This window comes from Ornithodoros turicata, chromosome 2 (assembly GCF_037126465.1).
Source record: "Ornithodoros turicata isolate Travis chromosome 2, ASM3712646v1, whole genome shotgun sequence".
NCBI classification, from domain to species: Eukaryota; Metazoa; Arthropoda; class Arachnida; order Ixodida; family Argasidae; genus Ornithodoros; species Ornithodoros turicata.
The window spans coordinates 70370325-70378336 of NC_088202.1; positions in this window are offsets into that span (position 1 = coordinate 70370325).

An 8012-nucleotide genomic window follows, 5' to 3' on the forward strand; every position below is an offset into this window, starting at 1 on the left:
AAATAATTCCCCGTGTTCGCATACAAGCTTTATATTGAAGGAAGACAAGGTCCAAATCCAGACTTCGCCGACACGCCGCAGAATTAGGGTCCGAGTAAAAGAGATAAATACTGTACGACATATGGCAGACACTAATTTTAGCCAAGCTCCACGATGTTCATTGGTCGTTCATTGGTGTATTTCGCAACTTTTTCACGTCAGTTGCTGTGCTATAATTCCGCATCGTGACGCTTAACTGGTCATTGACAAATATACTAAATGCAAGGAATGAGTTCTAAGTTTGAAACAACGGATTTGAGCGGCACGTTGGGTGGATTGCCGTGAAAGCGCTCTCTCAAATACGTGATCGGCGGGACGATACAGCGAGAAGGACGAAAACTTTACGGCAAGTTGCCTCTCTTTCACAATAACTTGGTTGTCGTGGCAGATTACCATATAGAATTAATTTCCATTTTGTCTTCTCCTTTGACTTTCTATGCAGGCAGCTTCAAATCGCTCTTTTCGAACGGCGAAACTAGCACAGCACTGCTAGACGCTGCTGGCTGGTACCATAGCATTACGCCGCGTTTCCCCACGAGGGGCCGCTGCCGTCGATAGAAAACTCTAGCGCACGGTGCCCATAGTGGAAAGAGCGGAACCGGTTTCAGCCCGATAGCTGAGGAAGGACGAGCGGACGGCCGCTGCTGGATCTCCTGGCGCTGCTGTCGAATTCCCGAGGAGAAACTGTGAAGCGCCTATGTCCGCTGCAGCGTTTTTGCTATTTTTGCGTGATGCTTTGGTGACTCCGAAAGAAGGCGATGTGTGACTCATCAAAATAGTGAAGCATCCTGTAAATTTTGCTGGTATTTGAGTGTGCTAGTCCTAGATGGAGAAGAAGAAAAAGAAGTTAGAGACACATTGTTTCGCGCCCCGTTGCAAGACTGGCTACCCGGGTAGCTTTCTGTCGAGCTTAAAACAGCTGTGGGCTTAAGGGTCACCATTGCCAGCACGATATCCCTGATGGACTACTTAACAAGGCACGTCGGGTATAAGTTCATCGTGACATCACGAAGTCAAGGTCCGCTTGACAACGTTTTTGGCATCGTGAGGCAATCCTCAGGCTGTCACATCCAACACCACAACAGTTTTTGATAACTGTTTCTTGCCTTAGCTTTTATAGTATGGCAAAATCTGTTGCAAATGGAAATGCGGAGCCTGGTGTGTTAGATGCTCTGCTCAGTACAAACGGCATAGAGGAATACAAATGCGCAAAGCAGACTCTGATAGACAAGTTCATTGGAGATGGTGACCTCAGCAGCGCAGAATTTGTAATTGAAAAGTCAACAGACCATGTCGCATATGTATCCTCAAGAAGCGACCAGAGACTAATTTTTTATATAGAGCTCTGGCTATGTTGCCAGAAAATTCCTGTCTAAATCAAATTCAGATCAAATTCAATCAATCACTTGTCATTTTTACCTGCCAGTAATTAATTTTGTTCCTTACATTATGTGCATCCAATGTTGCATTTAATTGCAGTTTCATTGTTTTTTTATATATTCATACTGTGTGGTCGTTATAATCTTGTGTCTTGTACTTATCAGCCAACTTTACATCGTCATAGCCTGCGATCATTCCATAACTGAAAGCATAAACCTGTCTCCCTCATTGCGTGTGCTTCCTGTTTTAGGTGGCATATGCCGGTAGAACTGTGTCGTGTAGTAAAAGTTTTTGAAAGAGGTAACAAGGAATAATTCACAGAGAGACACGCACACACAAATAACAATCATAGGAAGTGCGATAACCCAATACGCCGGCGCCAGTTTCTGCTCGGGGTAACTACGCCAGCGCCCCACAGCGCCATCCGCCTCAAGAGCCTCACAGAGGGAGCGTCGCATTTTCCACTACAATCTTCTAGGGCACTGTACCTCAGGTAACCGAGGATGCGGCTGTAGAGTATATGTACCACTCCGCCAATCTACAACGTTGCAAGCTCATTGGCCCAGACTGTGTGCGCGCTCCGATTGGTCGACAACATCTTGAAATCGCATTTTGTACGCGCGCATCCCAGTAAACAATATACGTCCCGGAGACGTCTCGGCAATATCTTGTTGTGGAGATTTGGATGTCCCATGAACTTTCGTACAGAGCCCGTTGACGTCTTTTGTACGTTGAGGGGACTATGCTTTCAGTAGCCATTGTACATTCAGGAGACGTCCAGTAGATGTCACTTCCCAGACGTCTGGATATTAAAGGGACGTGTACATTTCCATGCACATCCGTATTGGTGTCGGCACCATTAATAACAGACCCGTAACTATAGAGAGTGGCCACCACATAGCTATTTTGTTCCCTGTTTCCCCTCTGTGCCCGTTTCTGGTATTTCCCATAACGGACACAGAGCGCGGCGGTTCAAATAAAGCAAACAGGGAAATGGAAAAGCTCACAGTCAAAACAGCTTCTAAAGGTACTAGCATTCCCTTTCCAAGAGAAAACAAATACTATATTGCTTGTCGCGCGAACTTCCGCGAATTCGAGGGTACTGCTCGCCTCCGAAACAAAACGGAGCTGTCTAAGTATAATTCGATTATCCACAAAAACAACAGTCAAGTGACGAGTTGCGTGGTGTATTAACTCTGCAACAAGGTAACGCCTGTGTTTCTTACTGTTCTTGGTCTGAGACACTCAGTAGGTTAATCGAAAGTCAAATTTGAGAGTGCCACAGAATTCCGCATCTCTGCCTCTTTCGCAGTAAATGATCAATGTAACATAGACGGTCAGTTTTGGAAGGTGCGAAATCTTGCAATCTTGCACAGGACCGCCCTTTGTTTTCGAGAAACGCCTTTCAGCCCCTGTTTGGCCCGTACTTTTTTGTTCGTGATGCGATCACCTCAGAATATCCAAATCTCGATGTACCCAGGATATTCTCTTTGGGACGTACAGAATATCCCCAACAACTAAAATATTTTGAGGAAACAGACTGAACGTCCATGTGACGTCCATGGAACATAGCTACAGTTGTGACATGTGTGACATAGTTTGGATCACATCACGAATATCTATGGGACGTACATAGGATATCTCGACGTCTTGGACGTCTGCGACACATTTTGAACGTCTCCAGGATATTCGTGGTTTACTGGGATGTGTGTGCAGTGTCCCGGCGGCCGTTTCAGCAGTTTCAGCATAGTTTCGAAATACCTCGCGTCGATCGGCGCGGCGTCCGTCCTCTTGTGTTCCGTCATGTTTCGGTGATATCAATCGGCAGAACAGTTTGTGATTCTACGCGTGTTGTGCTGTTCCTGGACACGACTATTATCCCACGTACAGTCTATCAACTACGGAACTGGAATGCTTCGTGGGCTGGTGCGTTTGGAGCGTGAAGAACGCGTTCGGGCGCCGTCGGATTTGGAGGCCTGACAAGAAAGGCAGGATTACGATTACGTGCCACACAAACTCTGCAAACAACGAGAGAAGATGCTCATCATAAAATGGGCCGGCAAGGCGTCCTCTTGTGTTCCGTGTTTCGGTGATGTCAATCGGCAGAACAGTTTGTAGAAGTGTTCGCTGGTTTATTCATGCGTCGATGTGCCCTGCTAGAAATGATCCCATTGAAGATTTCCCGAAAAACTCATTGAATTCAATTGGACGTCAACATGGTAGAACACGTTGTCGCGAAGGCCGCTCCCCTGCAAAACTCCCAATTCTCTCAATGAGAAATACTCCTCTTATGCACATTGAATGAATTGGTCGTCTGATTTCACATTGAATCTCATTGGAACTGCGGGATAATTCATTGAGATCATGCCCTTTATTTCCAGCAGGGTGATTTAACGTGTGTTGTGCTGTTCCTGGACACGACTATTATCCCACGAACAGTCTTTTCAACTCCGGAACTGGAATGCTTCGTGAGTTGGAGCGGTTGGAGAGTGAGGAACAAGCGCGGGCCCCGTCCGATTTCGAGAGCTGTGTTCGTTTTGCTTCAAGTTCGAACTTAGTTACAGTGCGTCAGCAACGCAGTGGACTTTGTATTCACAGTGCACCCATGTATCAGATCTTTAAATCAGTGCTTTGTGTCAAATAAATATTTCTTTTAGCCGAAAGAAGCTTAAATTATTTTGAATATCGGGTAACGGCGGTAGGCCGGTAGAAGTCGATGGTAGCCAGAAACGGTCGAAAGGTCAGCCAAAGTTAAGGCTACTGATTGGCCGACTGGCACTGCCTAATTTCTACAACGTTGCGCTCTCATTGGTCGTGTGCCCAGTGTTGTGTGAATTATCTCAAACTATGGGCTCTATGGGGAGCTGTGCTGTTGGAGCCACTGATCTCGATTGTAAAAGGCTGGATCGCGGATAGGGAGCGCGAGCGTGAAGAAACCGGCCGCCATCTTACGGTGCTCACAACAGTCGCCGCAGCGATTATGGCAACTTCTTGCAATTACGGTCGTACCAACCGTACTGGCAAGGTTACAGGGCCTAAATTTATACAGGTGAGTCACTCTTTATCGAGGAATAAATAGGCGTTCATTCTGTATATTTAGTTGACCATTATGAAGTGTTTTTTTGCCCAAAACGAGCACTGGATGCAGGTTGCTTGATCGCTCTTCCGACGTTCAATCGAGCACACTTGCATTTTACCCGGCGGCAAATACAGTTTGAGTGCATAATATGCTTGAAAGAACACGTTACACTACACAGGTAGTGTTGTCATCAATATATGTGCGAGCACTCGAGCGCTTTTTTGCATGCATTGCTAGCATGGTACACGGTGTTCTCTGCGGAAGCAAGTGCCACATTCATTTCTTTGAATTACCTTCGCGCACAAGTTCGGTATTACGTCATAATGAGACCACGATTGTCACCTTTTTTCATGTATTGGTATTGTTTTGTGCCTTGGTTTGATTTGTGACAAAAAATCCTACGTAACGGTGGTGTGGCGCGACTTGAATAACGCCTTTGTCTGAGCTGTATCGTCAGCTTGTTACGATAGTAATAATTTGTAACGTGTCGTGCTATTTGAAGCAGTTTTTAAGGGTGGTCTCTCAATACAGGTTTCGTCATGAGGGCTACCCAGTGAATAATCTGTGTAGTGTGATACGGCTGGGTGTACAGGTAAGTATCACGTTCCTCATCCACTGGTTTCAACTTTACAGGAAGGAACAACCTCAGTGCACGCACTGTGGTTAGCCTCTCTCAGTTTTGGATATTTTCTTACATGTTCACATCAGAAACACACCTTACACTTTAGGCTCCTTCACCCAGCAATATAATAATTATAATTCTTTTTAGAAGAGTTCCCCATATTCTTTTTAGAATAGTTTTTCATCGTTTTAATTTTTAGAAGATACAGGGATTGTAAACCATGTTTTAAACTGATGTTTTAACATTTGTCCAATGCATTTATTAAACAACATATTCATTTTTAACTGGTTGCACCCAAACCAATGTTCTGATGTATTATTTCCTTTGTTGTCGATGCACCATAAAAATTGGAATAATCATCATCAATGCAGGTTACTTCACAGCTGCCTCGACATACTCAAGAAATGGGTGCAGAACCTGCGTAATGCCCACAAACTTTGATTACCACAGCACCTCCAAAAAGTATGTGTCACATGGAATTTTTAACATGGGATTCACAGTATATAATACTTTGTATTAACTGTTGTAGATCTAAGCCGTCTCTACAGTACACTCTCAGAAATTAAAACCGTGAGAACCGTGATAATTGTTTCAGTTAATAGGCATGCACATATATGCTATAAGAAGAAAATTATTTCTTGAGAATGCACTTCTCTGGCTACTGGTGTTGTTTACATCTACTGTTGATCACATTCATTTATCACATATTATATTCTTATATATATTATTATATTAACACATATTTGATCACATTAAATTCAAAATTCATCATATATAAGAAAATACCAGGAGGGAAGTTGCTATTCATTGCTCATTCTAACCTAAAATTGAGTGCTACAAATTTAGAGAGAGTACCTGTCCATTGTCATTCCTAAAATATATATTGTCATTGTAGCAAGGTCATAAAACAATAAATGTAGTCTTTTGTGACCTCCCTGCACGTTCATTGTATCCTGAAACGCATAAGTGCAAGAAATAACTTGAATAAACTTGATGTTGTATAAACTTGATATAAAATGTTGAATAATATAATGTATGATATAAAATGTTGAATAAACTTGAACTTGTATATTCTCTTTACTCACCATCAGTGACCTTCTTTACAAAAGCATATCGTGTTAGATTTTTTTTGTTTACGTTTCACAGACGGTGTACACGAGGGCCAAAATGACAAAATCACAACTGTTTCAAGCTCCAAATCGTCCTGCTGCAATTATCCTGTTGCAGACCATACGTGTGTAGTGCAAGAAGGCCCTTGCACATCAAAATGTAAGATGGGAGTCACAGTTAATGCAAAGTGGTTCCTATGAGAGACTTCGATGCTGAACAAAATTGTGCAAACTGCGGAAGGTGCCATAGAAGATACTCAGAAAGCGTGTCTGTTCTCACAACGGTGCTACGGCGCTCTCTTTTAGATGACGATGATACTCATTGGAGTTTCAGATGTGCAGCTGCATTTTTTTGAACGTGCTCCACATAACAAGCATGACAAAGTCAGCACTGGATAGCAGGCCCCGTTCCTAAGCAGCTTTGCTCACGCTGCAGTTGTATTCAGCAAAAGCATGTGAGTACTCGAGAAGGACATTCAGTTTGGCACAACCGCGCCTGCAAATAATCAGAACAAATGAAGGAAGAAACAAACAAACATAGAAGGGCTGTACTTCAAAAAGAGGTAAATCTTGTGTCTCAAGGAGGTGTTAACACTTTTAAGTAACTTAATTGATTAAGCTTACATCACTACCTCATTAACTGTCCTAACGAGCGTGTTCTAATTGCGTAAAGCAATTAAATCACGCTCACAACGTATTTGGGCTGCTTCAGTGTGTCCATATTTGCGAGGCAAAGCACCGCAGTCGTTCACTAAAAGACACTTTCTGCGGCGGTGCTTGATATAAATCATACGAAACCGATACACGGCTAAAACAACGGCTGTGATTCTACAGAACGATCTCTTTCTGCCATATGCGAGTATATCCTTTCCCGGACCGTTCTTTATGGAACAATTTTTGTCCAGAACGCAGCACGGGATATTACATACATGGTGGTTGTTAATCTCACATCGTTTCTTGTTGAAATATTGGCTGGGAAACGTACTGTAGTACAATCCCCAGCGCTGCACTGCTGTGACGGTCTAGTTTCGGAATGCAAAACATAACGTAATTAAGAATCGAACGGCAGGACACCTGTGAAACACTGTTAGGATACATCAGTATACTGGCACCTTACAAAATTGTGTGATGACAAGCAACGATCAACGCCTGCAGCGCTATAAATACTCACAATCTCCGTTGCCACCCATTGTTTTCTATGGGCGCACACTGCGCTTTAGGGCCTCCCAACATGGCGGCCCGAATGCACGCCTCTCCCCCGCGAGCCCCTCTCCCATGCGCCATCCAGCCTTTATACATAGAGATCAGTGGTTGGAGCCTGATGGAGTCACCAAAATACAAAAATAAAATGAAAAGTCGGGAAAAATTCGGGAATAGCCATTACCCGAACTCAATACCGGACGATAATTTCTGTTTCCGTTTCTGGTTCCGGTAATGGGGGACCGTGGTATGTGTTTCCGTTATCATTACCATCTCCAATTTCGGTAATATACCATTTCTGTTTCCGTTACCATTACCGTTACCCTTCCCTGCTAGCAGGTAGGCGCCCAAATTTGTGCATCTATCTCCGTGCGTCGCGTATTCGAGGACATGAAATAATATCTGGATAATAATGATCAGGAGTATTCGTGGTTTTACGTCGCCAGAAAAGTGTGATATCATGGCCGACGCCACAGTGGTCGGTCTGCCGTCTGTGGATTAATTTTGCCTGAGGGTTCTTTACCGTGCACCATAAGCTCAACACATGACACACCGTATTTAACGTCCCTTGGAGAAGACAGAG